The 14,497-nt window shown below is 38.9% G+C and overlaps 1 long non-coding RNA gene across 1 annotated transcript in view; it reads right to left on the bottom strand.

Moving 5' to 3' along the window:
- Nucleotides 1-14,256, bottom strand: part of LOC136363339 (uncharacterized) — a 189,488-nt gene extending 175,232 nt beyond the window's left edge. Inside the window, exon 1 of the long non-coding RNA XR_010743973.1 lies at nucleotides 14,224-14,256. This is a non-coding gene — a long non-coding RNA (uncharacterized lncRNA). The remainder of the gene's footprint in view (nucleotides 1-14,223) is intronic.
- Between the last annotated feature and the right edge of the window lie 241 nt (nucleotides 14,257-14,497).

Here is a 14,497-nt window from a genome sequence, read left to right as displayed (position 1 = left end):
GTATGTTTTATACATTTTCTGAAAATTCTCTACTTATCTCCCAACTAAATTAAGGGAGAGAAGAACAAACACATCAGGACAGGCCGATGATACCTCTCATTTAATATCTTGTCACCAACACTAAAAGATATTTTCCAGGTCATTGAAACCATTTCACGAAAGATGCTGGAGAAACAACTCTTTTCTAAGAAAATTTCCTTTTCCTCCCATCTACATTTTTTTGTTTTAAAATCTATTTAAAGAAATGGCGGGGTTACTCCCTTCCATTTTCACATTTCATCCTCTGTAATTGCAGATCTAAGGGCAGAGATGCAGATTTTTTCCTTAATCATGCTCTTGGCCTCAGTGGTATCCTGTCATCCTGAATTACCCATGACTTCAAGCTCTTCTCTCAGCTCTGGCTGTCATGTCCTTCAGTTTCAATGACTGCTCATTCACTGCTGTATCTGAACAATTTTACAAAAGCCCTAATTGCTGTAATTGGGGGCGAAGAGTAGGAGCCCTCATTATTTATGAGCAAGGGAACAGACTCCTCTGCACCTCCTGCCTTTAATAAAAAAATTACACAAAAAATCTTTTCACATCCAAAATCACTTCCAGACTATTCTCACCTTGCACATCTTATTAAAAAGGATTCAAAACCTGTCAGCAAAAGCCTTTTAGAGAAATCAGGACTAAAATTGTAGTTAATGTCTACATAAATAAGCAATGCTATCAAGCTACACATTTAAAGTTGGCATTGGAGTTTTACAGCAATCCCTGAAGTGCCTAAATGTTAAAATTTGCAGAAGCTAAAAATCTAATGTATTTCTGTTAATCTTAACTAGAGAATTACCATGTTTTTAATAGAAGTGTATCACCTTTTTGTAGTTCTGTCGCTCATTTGTTCTGAAAGAAATTCATGAAATTATAAAAAAATGTTTTAAATGTCATGAATCTCCACAGGGATATCCAGATCTTTTCCTGAATACTTCTTTACAAATGTATATGCCCACAGTATTGTCTGAGGATAAAATACTGAGTCCAGGATAAATGATTACCCCTGGATAAATTCTACTATGCAATGTTTATTTATTTTGACGTAAAAATTTGCATGTCAATAAATCATAAATTAAAAAAAAAGAAAAAATAATGTAAAAGAAACATGAAGTCAATTATTCAAAATTCATTATTCAAGCAACTACAGTGTGTTTAGATAAGCCCTATTTACAGCTCATTAAGGGCTGACCCGACTTCAAAAATTCCTGTGTTCTCCACTTCTGCATGAATCATTAATAAAACCCAATTGACATCAGGATGAGAAATGAGCTGTCTAAAGTGGTCTTTAGGTGATTTGTCTAATGGAGAACCTCACCACACTCCTGTGAAAGTTCTCCAGGAATACAGTGGGACTTCCCATAAAACTTGTGGGCAAGACGAATGTATGGAAATTTCCTGCAGCTTTGCTCAGCAGCTCTACATCCATCACAGCTGATAGAAATCTGGAATGCTTCCTTCTATTCTCTGCTCTGTCTTCAAGATCTGAATTCTCATAAGAACAGAAATTAATGTTTCCAGGAAGGCCTAACAAACAACCAATATAAAAGAAAATACTCTGATCTACTTTTAATGAACCAACTCTCGGGAAGCAAAGCCAGTGATTTCTCTAAGAAGAGACTGAAAAAAATTGTAGTAGAACTCAGCAAAATCGGTTGTTAAATTTTATCTCCATATAGGCTAACTACAAATAGCTCTCTTTTAGCCTTTTTTTTTTTTTTTTTTCCTAACAGTAGAGGCTGCAAGAATTATTTCATCACAGTTCCCATTTGTACAAAGTGCCACAGAGCACTTGGCCGTGCTGGGTGCTGTCCATGCACATTAACAGGCAGCCTCAAAGAAATCAACAAAAGGACCCAGCTGGTCAATTGAAAAGAAACATACCATTGTATGAAAAGGATGAAAAGATGATTTTGTTGTCACCTACCATCCTTACACCCCTTCGGTCTTCACCTGTGCCTCCAACCCTTCTTTCTACCCGCAATCTTGCTTTCAGACAGCAGCCAAACACACTGCTCACTGCTCACCACCTGACCCAGAAGGGCTTGTACCAGCAATTGATTGCGCTCATTCCTTTGAGAGGAATGGTGGGATTCATCACGCTCCAGGGAGACAGAGCTGTGTGCTAAGTGCAGTCTCTGGCCCAACAGAAAACAAGCCCCTGCCTGTTTCCACACTGCATTGTCCTTCACTGTGAGACACAAAAAACCAATTCCTGTGCTGTTAAACACAAAGCTCTGAATTTTCCTTCTACATTTTCCTTCCACACTGCTCCAACAAGCACATGGTTTCTGCGGTTTTTCATCAGTACCTTCTACCCAGCCAGTGCCCCACAGAACTTCATTACATCAGCCAAATTCGTAATGCCATAAAAATGATACCAAGCAAATTTGACAAGGTCTGTTTTCCATAAACCCAGGCTAATTAGCAATAACTATATTTCCCCTTGTTTAATTCTTTATTAATTGAGTCCTTTAGAAACCATTCCATTATTTTGCCTGAGATCAATGTCAGGCTGACAGACTTATAATTATCTGAGTCTTCCCATTTAGCCTTTTATTTGCACAACATTAGATTTCTTCCCATCATCTGGAACTTCCATGACACGCTACCAAAAAAACAAACCCACAACAGTCGTGACTCAAGAGAATGATTCAGATTCTTTTCTAACTCTCAGAAAGTCTCAGGTCTAACCTGTTGATTGCAAAACGTCCAGCATTACTACCCATTAATAAGAATTCCTAGTTACAATTGAAATGAGACCTTTTCATGCTCTTCTGCTGCCTTTTCCAAATACAGAACATCAATACTTACCCAGAATTTCTGACATTTCTGCATTATCTTTCCAAACGCTTTTATTTTTCATTCCTGTGGCATCAGTCACTTTCCATTTTCATTACTAATTAATTATGCTTTAAAGTTAATATTAATTTGTTTTACTTATATATATATTTATATATTATTTTTATATATAAAATTCTAGTACAAATGAAAAGATAATAGTTAACAATATTGACCCTACCTCCCCACTGATTTATTTAGAGGTGTATTTATACACATATACAGTATATTTGACATAGATAATGCAAATACATGTGTATTATAGGTACATGTATGTGTTTATGTGTATGTTTACACACACACACACTCCTCAGTAGCTTTCTACAATCCCGAGATTCCGATTCATACTTATTAATATCAATTAACCCTTAGCTTCTTTGTGTCTGGTTCATTGTTTTTATTCCTTGCTTTCAGTGAACTCTCTTTTTGAATTGCATCCCAATTATTCTTAAATTCAGGGCCCCTTCAGTGCCCTGGGCACACAGAGAAATCTGTGTACACCCCACACGCACAGATTTTATAAAGCCATTCTTGCAGCTCACATTTCAGCTAACTCGTGCTCTTTTGTACTTTGGTTAATTACTCCCTTTGGTACTTCAACCACCACTAATTTTGTCTCTATCTGGGAAAATGAGGCCTAACATAGAATTCTCTAAAAATCCAGTTTCTTAGTAGAAGAGTAATCATTTACATTTATGTACATCATCTATATCTGTTCATTTTTTTTTTTTTAAAGAAACACAAACAATACTGTTAGAAGGCAGCATGATTCCAGTAACATAATACAAATTGAAGTCTCCCATAACAGCGATTTTTCTTCCTGCACATTACAGGAGGAACTGGCCCCTGTTGCTCTCTGCTGGTGGTCCTTCTGCACATGGTGAGTTAGGTCCCCATTTTCCTTTTACTCATCACAAAGCAGGGCTGTGAATCATCCCAGAGAGATCCTTCATAAAGATCTCACATATTTAAGCCACCACTTCTCCCCTTCTTCCCTCCAAGTGCTGTGTAAATACGTTTTCAGCCTTTCAATCATTTGAATTTTCCCATTAGGCTAGATTATTAGCAACCTGTTCAAATGTATTATAAATTAGGGATTTCATTACCTTTTATTTATTGCAGGCACTTAACATTTGCACAAAGACAAAGCATTCCTTCTCCTCATCTTCTTTGATGTATTGATTAATGTTGTTTTCCAGGATCCTGATTTTATGCTAAATGAATGTGGTTTTTTTTCTCCTTTTGCACTTGTTCTTTTCACTGCTTCCATGGCTAAATTTTACCTTCTAAAAGACCTGTTCCTCTTAAGATGAAAACTTCTTTCCACCAGGGACTGGCCCTACATTGGCACCTCAAATCCCATATTTTACAGCATTGTTCAGTGCCACAGCTCATGGCAAGAATCTCTCCTCACTCACAGGACAGAAGGCCCGTAGGGTGCTCCTTTCCTTTGCCCTTTCTTCCAGTTCTACAGTAGATTTCCTGAAATTAATGGTTCTCACAAAGGTAGGATAGAGACAGAACAACCTGAGCACGTCCAGGGCCTGGGGGTGACAGGAGTTAAGGAAAGGCTCAGGCATCAATTCTGAGTATGACAAGCCAGGCAAGACAGATGAGGAGGAGAAACATCATAAACACACAGCTAAAAACAGGTCACCACCCAATGCCATTTATCACACGAGCAATTCCTGCTAGGATTTTGTGCTTCTCACCAACTGCACCATTGGAAACACCGCACCTTTTCATATCACCTTCATTATTACTGATGTTGCCAGAGTCCATCTCACGGCTTTTTTAAACAGCGAAAGCCTTTTACACCATGCTTGTTTTCTTTGTTACAAGATTTACTTTTTTTGTAATTTTCTACAGCTATCCTAGGCTGACTTGATGATGCTTGTCTTCCTCCCAAATTTTCCCCTAGACCAGGACAACAGCTCCATTCAGAACTGTGAAAGAGCCACGCAGGATTTCAGGTTTTTTATTTTTCTAAATCATGCTATTGTAGAAGTTATGCAAACACCACGAAAAGCAACAACTTTTTCAGGCTTTTTCATACAAAAGCAGCTAAACACAGTATGCTAAGTCAGGGCAGGAAACATCACCCATGCTCAGCTGGATTAAAGGACCAGGAAAAGGGGAGTATAAAACCAGCTGAATTGATGAATTCAAATGTACTTCTGGTGGCCCCTTGCAAAAGGGTCTGTGCTATTGTATTGTAGGTGGCTTTGAGCCACGAGTTCCAAATTTTCCCTGCAAACAAAAAGAATAGTGCCTGCACAAGAACTTATTGTGCTTTGATATCAATACATGAACTCTGGTGGTGCAGCAGGAAAAAATTATTGGGATGTTAGCATAAGACCACTACTCTCTCTCTCTCTTGTTATTATCACAGCCCCTTCAAGCTTTCTCCAAGTATTCCAAAGTGCTGGAAAAGCATTTTGAGACCACAGAAGTCCACGCTGCACGGAGATCACAAGGGCACACACTTGGAAAAGAAACAATGCTAATCCCATTAGGCCACAGACATGCACAGATAAAGTGATTCTCATGCTTCAGAGAAAAGCTGTGACACGCTGTAAATTATCACAGATCCAATCATGATGTTACCAAACCATTCCAATTTTAGCATACAGCAAGCATAATTTATTTAGATAAAACCTAAGGCAGGGAAACTATATTATAAAAATACTATGCCTGGGAAATTGGGGCATTTATTATTAACATATAGAAAGACTTGGCCTTCAAGGCGTTGCAAAAATGCTTTTTATTATTATATTGCTCTTTTGAATGCTACCTGAGGGTGCATTTTCCTTTTCAATAGTCATTTCTTTGCATAATACAAGACTTACTTTACAGTTTGAGAAACTGTTTTTTAGAACAGCAAAGAAGAAAGAAAATCACCTTAACTCTGGATGGCAGATCCTACACACAACAAGTGGAAAAAAAACCCAACAAAACCCCACAACAAAAATGAAAAAAACCCAACTAACACTAATTCATAAACAGGCAAGATTTTCATTACAGTCACTGCATAAATGCACTTGTTTATCCCCTGTAAATAAACAGGCTATGAAATCCAGTCATTATTTAACTGCACAGTCTATTTGGCCTCCAGGCTATACAGATGTATTTGAAGGATTTCTTTCTGTTCTGGATTCAATACATTTTGCAGATACCTTAAACTCCGCTGTTTTCACATGAAAGGAGCGTCACCTAAAAATCATTATTCGTTGCAAGTGTTCTTGTTTTTGCCTTTTCAACTGTAAATTATTTGTAGCTCTTGAGAAGGTCTGTACAAGTATAAATGCCACATGTATACCTTGTTCCTTTCCACTTTACCTGCCACTTGTGCCCATGTAAACAGTACCTTACTCAGCAGAGGCAGAATGAAAACTACTCAGCCGAAATAAAGAAAATCCAGCCTTAAGGGTTTTCCTGGATAGAAAATGTGCATTATTATATACATTACAGAAATGGAACAAGGCTTTAAGGTACAGTAAATCCCATATATCTGTGTAGCCATTCCAATTATAATCAGGGAGCAATTGTTTTCAAAACATGAATAAGGTGGAGAGGATGAATGGCAGGGAGCAGTTAGAATAATGAGTAACACAGGAACCACTCACCAGTGAATGACATTAGCACTAGACCAGTTTAGGACCAAAAATAAAAAGAAAGGGACCTCACCCAGGCTGTAGCTAAACCATGAACTTACTGCTACAGGATGCTGCAGATGCTAAAAATGCTGGAGGGCAGATTAGAAAAAATAGTATAAAAGAAAAAGGTTTCCAAATTATGATGAACCAGAAACTGAGCTGCAATGGATTAGAGGTTAGACTTCAGCAAGTGCATGTGGCCATTGCCAGAGACTGAATGCTGTGCTGTCAGAGAAGTCTTGACAGGGATTTTGTATTTACCCACTGCATAAAGCACCTGAAAAAGTTTAAATCAAAACAGTTTCACAGGTACAAAGTGCTGTTGCTATTACCCATGAGAAATGAATAACAGCACATGACAGATGTCTTTCATACATCAGAAAAAAAAAAAAGCTCTCACTCAAAATGATGAGCTGCAGCAAACCTGAAGAGCTTCCCTTCTTTTCTCATACAAATATAGTGTGCATCACCTGGGACTCAGAAAGAAATACATGACAGTAATTGAGCTCATAAGACACAGAGAATTCTTTCTCCAATCCAGAGAGATGTGAGCCTTCATAAACTTCCACAAACACAGCTGACAAATTGCACTGCTGGCTAAAAAAACCCAACAATTCCTCATTTCTTTGGACTTCTGGATCCAAATATTATTAATATTGAATTAATAAAGTCTGAATTTCAGTTAAATGCCAAGGTGAGACTGATCAAAGTAAGAAACCACTACAAAAAATGGGCTGATAGTCACTTCAGCTCTGACAGAACTGCACTACACCATGTACCATCTATCATAAGCCTAGCACCAAATAAAAAAAAGATTTAAAAAAATCATTTTTAAACACAAATTGTCAGTAAAATTTTACCTGCTCACTAAAACAAAACAAAACAACCAACAACAACAACATTTGTTACGATTCCCAAATATACTCAACTTTTAAAAATTTATCTTTCACCTCATATCTTCCTTTTCCACAGTGCTGCTATTTAAACCTCTCCTCCTTCACTGCTCCCATGCAAAAAAAAAAAAAAAAAAAAAAAAAAAAAAAAAAGAAAAAAACAAACCTCACAGGATTTAGCTATTACACTTCCATGTACTTGCTGTATGGTCTGACTGAACACAGCTCAGTGTGGAAATGAGGAGTGACAGTCAGCAGGAAAGATGACAAACCTTGTAAGAAGCCCACTTCCAATGAAATCAGCCTCCCCCTTTACTGCTGGAGCCTGACAGCCTGCAAATATCCAGTTGCTGTTTTGAATCATGCATGTGTGCTGCTTTCCAAACCAGTTTTCTATTTGGCAAACTCGCTCCTGCAAACACATTTGACTTTTCAGAGTTACTGAGAACTTTTATATTCCTCTAGGTAAATGCTGTCTGATGAGAAAGCACCTACATGAGGGTTTTCAGCCAAAACCAAACAAGTTTTTTCATCCTTCATGTTTCGCAGCCTTCCTCTGCAGTTAATGAATGAAAAATTATTAAAAAAATAATGAAAAATTAGAAGGTGGCAGTGGCCTGAATTGATCCCTTTTTATTGGAGATGGCTAAGATGGGAGGGCTGCATTTTTCCCTGAGAGCATGTGAAACAGAGCCAAAATCTTCCTCAGTTTCTAGATGGCTGAAGCTAATTAAGATGACTCTAACCCATTGCCCATAACACGACACTTTTTTTTCTTTTTAGACACATTTCTGAGTTAATTTTGGCTAATTTCATGTATTGTAGAACTAAGTTACACTTCCAAATGTAAGGAAAATCTGATTCAAATACTTACAGATGATAATAATCATCTCAATTCCACTCTGAACTTGAATGATTTTGGATTTATTCTGAATGGCACAAAATATTGAAGTTAATGAGCATAAACAACCTATTATGATCCTACAAAATGCAGCTCTGTGGCTTCTGCAGGAGACAGAGTTGGATTTGCCTCAACACATGCTGTGGAGCTTCTTTCTCTTCTCCTAAATAATGTGGTGAATAATGCTCCAATTCCTTTTTCAATCAGTCGAGTGATTGCCCAGGATTTTGAGAGCTGATACAGCAATTTGGAAACTCTTAGCGAGACACCAAAATGGCAACTGCAATTGAAACTAAGCAGTGGATGAGGGCAATTCATGAAATGACTGTGAAACATCAAAGGGGACAAAATCAGAACTGGCATAACACTGGCAAGGAAAAGAAAATAGCACGTAAAAGTAGGCTCTGCAAAATACAAAGTTTAAAAGGTTTTAGCATAAGCTTTCTTTTACTATGTATTGCACCTGTGCTACACTTGGGAGAGGGTATAGCAAAATTTGAAGCAGCACCTTTTGGTTTTCCACTGACCCACACAAATATCCCTCATTAATTAGCAACTCTATTTCCCAGTGTGAAACTACCTTCTCCATTACATTGTTCCAGGAGCACATCCCTCAGCTCAGAGATATTCCAGATCAGGTTTTTCTGTCTTTGTTTTTTTTTTTTTTTTTCTTGGAGAGCTCGACCTCTAAGGTAGCTTCTCTGAGACACTGAGTTTCCAGAGCACTGGGCACAGGTGCTGACATTCCCCCTAAGGGTTACTAAAGGGTTTTCTCACACACACAGCACATGATTTCTGTTCCTATGCTGGCTGGCAGAAGGTCAGAAAAAACCCAGCAGCTCAGTCTCACCAGAGATGTAAATTGTCAGGCAGGATGAGGAAAGGAAGACGCTCAGTGGGGAGTGCTCTTCACAGAGTCCTTCAACTCCTGTCACCTTCCCAAGAGGAGCTGGTGAAAGTCCCAATGTCACCTTCCAGCCATCCCGCAGACACTGCAGCAAAACAGCACAGGGGCAAGGCCATGCTCAAGGTCTCCATCACCCACAGCCAGGCAGGATTTGGCCTCCAGTGAGGATGTGCAACACAGCCCCTGCAGACAACTTTTTAATTTTTTTTTTTTTTTTTGTGGCAAGTGAAGGGCAAAATAGGATCTTCTTGAAATTGTTTGAAGTGGATTGACATTTTTCAGTTGAAAACTGCTGTTAGTTTCACAGCAGGCCTAATTTTTAAATTTAATGTTCTAGCGCATATGAAAAGGAAAGTATCCTAGGGGGATAATAACTTTTAGCAATCAATTGATTGCATATAGCTGTGGGTTTTTGCAGGTACAATGTCTTTAAGAAGGCTGTAAAATAGGAAAATTGTAGCCTTTGGATGTACAGATTATCTGAGTTTGCAGGACTTTTCACTGATCTGTTTTAGATTTATTTTCCTAATAATAAATATGCCCTAGTAAATAAAGCAGCAAATGGTCAGCAGGTCAGAAAGCACTGCCTATTTTATACTAGCACTCCAGGGTTTATTTTTCTCACCTTTTTTTGTGTTTGTAGCCACTTTGAAGAAATTTTGTTTTATATTTAACTCGGAGGAAAAAAATATGATTAACCTGGACTATTCTAACAGCAAGTTCTACCCAGTCAACTGAAATAGTTTAATATCCAATTAATACTAGAGCATTGAATGTCTCCCTGGACCCACAGTTTCCCTGGGTCCATCACTTTTTCCTCCTTCTTCCTAGACACATATATTTCTGTTATACAGGGTAGTACACAGAGGACAAGATATTATTAAAATTTATTAGCAGAGTATAATAAAACCCTGTATCACATTCTTCACACAAAACACAGCCTCTCAGGTGGAAAACCCATATTCAGGTTTGTTTTTACATTAGATGAATATCATTTAGAATGGTAAAGAGAAATTAAATGGTCAAGCACATTACTACTGACTTATTGTTATATGCAATTGGCCATTAGAAGGGGAAAAAAAAAAAGGGGGGCAAGCTGTTTTCTAAATGCAGGTTTGTTACATCAACAAAATTTTAGCATTAGTGAAACCCCAAGTTTCCACACACACAGCAGTTATGAAGATGCAGTCATACAACCCCCATGGCTGGAATAAATTTTGGGTTTAATACTTTGTTTCAGTCTCTTCCAGGTTCAAATTAGAGCCAGTAAGCACTAGATGAAATCAAGGAACAGAGAAACCTATAAGTGACCAGTTATGGATCTAAAATGAAGCTTCACAAAGGCAGGTGAATTTGGGGGCCTGCTGTATGCCAGATATCGTGAGACGTGATGAGGCAGCACCGCTATTGCCACTTATAAAAAGTGACTTTCGGGATAAACTCCTGTTTGGAAACTAGTTCTCATGCACCATACTAGTCTGAAAGCAGGGCTCCCACATTTCCATTGACACATGCTCATGGAACTCAGGCAGTATCTCATCTCAGGAGCTGCTGAGTTTAGACACACTTGGCAAATACAAACCTTGCAAAGTTTACAGGAAGATTCCTAAGGGTTCAGTGCCAGACCAGTCTCTTCCTCTTTATCTCCCAATATTTGTTCCTGTCCCACATGTAACAGCCAAATACATGCTCATGCACCTCTAGATCTGCTGCTCTTAGACAGGCTTATAAATCAAAAAATAGGTGATAACACACTTCCATGTTAAACTGAACCCATGAGACTGCCAGCCAGACCTCCAGATTAAAGCAATACATGCACAGGAAGATCTCAACCCAGACTGTAATCACAATCAATCAGTGAGATAAGTCTATGTTATTAAAAATATATTGAATCTTTCTATTCAATTACTTCATCACAAACACACGATGTAAGAGATGAACTTGCATTTAAAAACTCAAAGTTCTGGACGGTTTGAGCTTAATAAGGACAAAGTAATCAGTTGCAGATGCTTTCACTTAACATTCAAAAATACCCTATGGGACAGCAAGATTTAATTTTATGGTCATCTGTCATTTTAATGATGTGCTTGTTATAATGCAGAACATTTCTGTCCTACTTGCCTGGTTATAGAAAACATACTAAATAGAGGAGCATTTAGCAGCACTTCATCTACCTTGTATCATTAACAAGGAACACATGTCCTTGGGATAGGAATCACCAATACATCTGCTCTTCTTAAAGGAAAAAAAATAATAAAACTTTGCTATTCAAGTATAATTTAAATCTGTCTTATTTACTTTTGTTTTCCCCTTCCAGTCTTCAATTTCAAGCAACCTAACCTATCCTATATCCCTCCCATTTTTATCTGTCCAGTGCACTTCCTTCTGTTTGGGATGGGAGAGAATATAAAAATGTTGAGGGACTGGCATGTGTTTTTCCAGGACCACCATAAACTATTTTTTCATTCTCAGTGAGCATTGTATATCTCACATTTACAGGGAAAGGGGAGCTTTTCTCCTGCTACTGCCTACAAGGCAACCTGTGGATCTTAAGTAACTCTAACAGAAGCCATAAGGAAGGATTAAAATTAATTTGCACAGTATGTCACAGGTCAGATTCTCTACAGCCCCTAGATACCAAGCCCTAATGCCTGCTGAAGCTGGAAATGCAACCAAAGATGCCTCCTAAGGGTCAAGCTCACATTCATGGATTGTTTCCTGTTCCCTCCCAAAATCCAGCCTAAGACATGATTAAATTTTTATTGGAATGTGTGCAACAGACAAGACTATAGACAACAATCTGTTGTGGAAGAAGGGAAAATAGGTCATACAATACCTTACATTAAGAACATACTTGGAATATAATAAAGCTTGAAAATTGAAGAGTGTTAGCTGTCTGTATCTTTACACAGGAAGAAATCAGAACAGAAAGCAAAAGACAGTATTTGAGTCTAACACAGCCTTTTCCTTCAGGTTTCAAAAGCCCAGCAGGAATCACTGCCCTGACTGGAGTCCAGACAAAGAAATGCAAACACCAAATCCAAATGAGCTTGCCACCAGAAACACCAACATTAATATATATATATATATATATATATATATATATGATTACTCTATTTAAAATGTATGTCCTTTAAAGCTCATCATATCATTCATTATAAGCACCTTATATTCTTCTTGTTTTGCCTGTCTGTCCAGAGAGAAGCTAGTCCCACAAAGATTGAGAGTACTTTTCTTTTTAAGACAACTTGTAACAGCAAGAAAGAAATAAGCAATACTTACATAAAACTACAAGTTAATTCCTACTTCTCTGCTTCCATCTGTGTTCGAAATCAACCTTCAAGGCTCAGAGCAGAAAGCTATCACAGAGCAGCTAGAAAAAGATATAGAGGAAGTAGAAGATTGTCCATGTTCTCCAAATAGAAGCTTTCAGGAACTTGATGCCACCTACAAATACCCAAGTGCATTAGGGCAGTGAAAAAATGACTGCAGTTGCTGCTGTTATTCCGGGCAACATTGCATCACCATTCCACATATTGAAACAGAGGTTCAAAAGAACATGCCCACATCCATGGACCAAGCCAGAAGGGACAGCACAGAACTCAATCCTGATTTTTACGTCCCTATTCCAAGGGAAAAACTTAAGCAAATATTTCCTCTCAAGCAAGGCCTCGTCTTCCCACCGAGGTAAGGGTGATAGACCAATTAACACTTCACCTGTCCCTGTTACTCTCATGGAGCCTCTTACAATAAACCAGGGCCAGCTGCCTTCAAAGCCCAGGAAAACTGCACAAGCAGAGCATCAGCCAGATGTGAATCTGGGACAAAAAGCGAAGACTGAAAGGCAGGCACCCAATGTCAAAGCAGAGTTATCCCCACTAACGCTCTGGGGCTTATTTCCCTCCTTGCTTCCACTGAACTTAAAAATTAAACTTAATATTTTTCTACAGGAATGAAATTTTAATTTATCTGCTCCAAGGTAGCAAGGCATTAATATAAACCTGTCTTTCTACCTAATATTTCTTCCCCATCCATATTAAAGAATCTAGCTCAGCTTTACATCAGAGCTTCCAGCAAACCACCTCACTCCCTATAAAAAAAAAAGTGGTAGCAAGTATTATTTACTCTACTACAACATGTTGTTGCTCCTGAGTTCTCTTTTTACTAGACCTGATGACAGGCACAACAGAGAATATTTCAACATTGCCATCTGTCTCCTTGGCACTTCATACCAAGTGAGTCGCTGCCACTTCGATGGTAAATTAGAACTTCCCACTAGATATGTTAAGAGGCTGCTGAAAGGTTGTCCTATCTCCCTCAATACCTTCTCCCCTTAAGTCTATTTTTGATGTTGAAGAGTCTGAACATCTTAAGAACAAGTTTCTGCATGGTATAAAATTGCAGGGATCATCACTAACATGCAGTCTGAAGAAATCCTTTTATAAAGGACTTTCACAGCATCATTAAGTTTATGACACTACTTCTAGTACATCTGAGGCGTTCTCAGGAGTGATGGTCACAAAGAGGTTGATGACAGTGCTTGGGAGGGAGAAGACAGACATGTGTGTGGTGGGATAGATCAACTCAGAGCAGCTGGAAACTGTAACGTGAGGATCAGCCCACGCCTGCTGCTAAAACACCAATACTGCATGTCAGCACGTTCTCTTAAATCCACCTCCCTTCCTGTTGCAGCAGCCCTCTTGTTAGAGGATAAAAATGAGCCCAGACACAGACTCCTTGTTTATCCCAGCCTGCAAAGGGCCCTGGTTTGTTCCTCTGTACAGCTCAGCCATCCTGACTCCAACCATTCCCTGCCTCTGCCTGCACCAAGCTCCTGCTGGAGGTTTCCCTTGCAGCCTCTGACTGCTGCTTATTTCCTGCTGAACTCTGCCTGCAGGGATCAGTGTGCAGCCTCTGACTGCAGCTTTTCCCCAGCCAGACTGTGACTGCAGGTTCAACAACAGGCTCTGGCTGCACACCCACACTGACCTCACTGCAGGGATTCTCTCTGCCCGGGATCCTGCTCCTTCATGGGCCTCAAGGTTCCTCCTCCATGATGCTCCTGCCCTCAGCAGCCAGCCCACTGCCTTTTATAACTGACCTTTATTGGCTACAGCTGGGACTCATCAGAGTGAGGCTGTATTAGGTAATTAACAGGCTGTATGGAATTAACAGGCTGTATTGATAATTAACACAGCTGGTCCTTATCAGGGACCAGGTCACCCGGATTCCACACCTTCCAGCATAAATCACTAGAGCTGTG

Source organism: Sylvia atricapilla, chromosome 7, assembly GCF_009819655.1.
Source record: "Sylvia atricapilla isolate bSylAtr1 chromosome 7, bSylAtr1.pri, whole genome shotgun sequence".
In the NCBI taxonomy this organism is placed as follows: domain Eukaryota; kingdom Metazoa; phylum Chordata; class Aves; order Passeriformes; family Sylviidae; genus Sylvia; species Sylvia atricapilla.
This window is presented reverse-complemented; position numbering and strand designations above follow the sequence as displayed.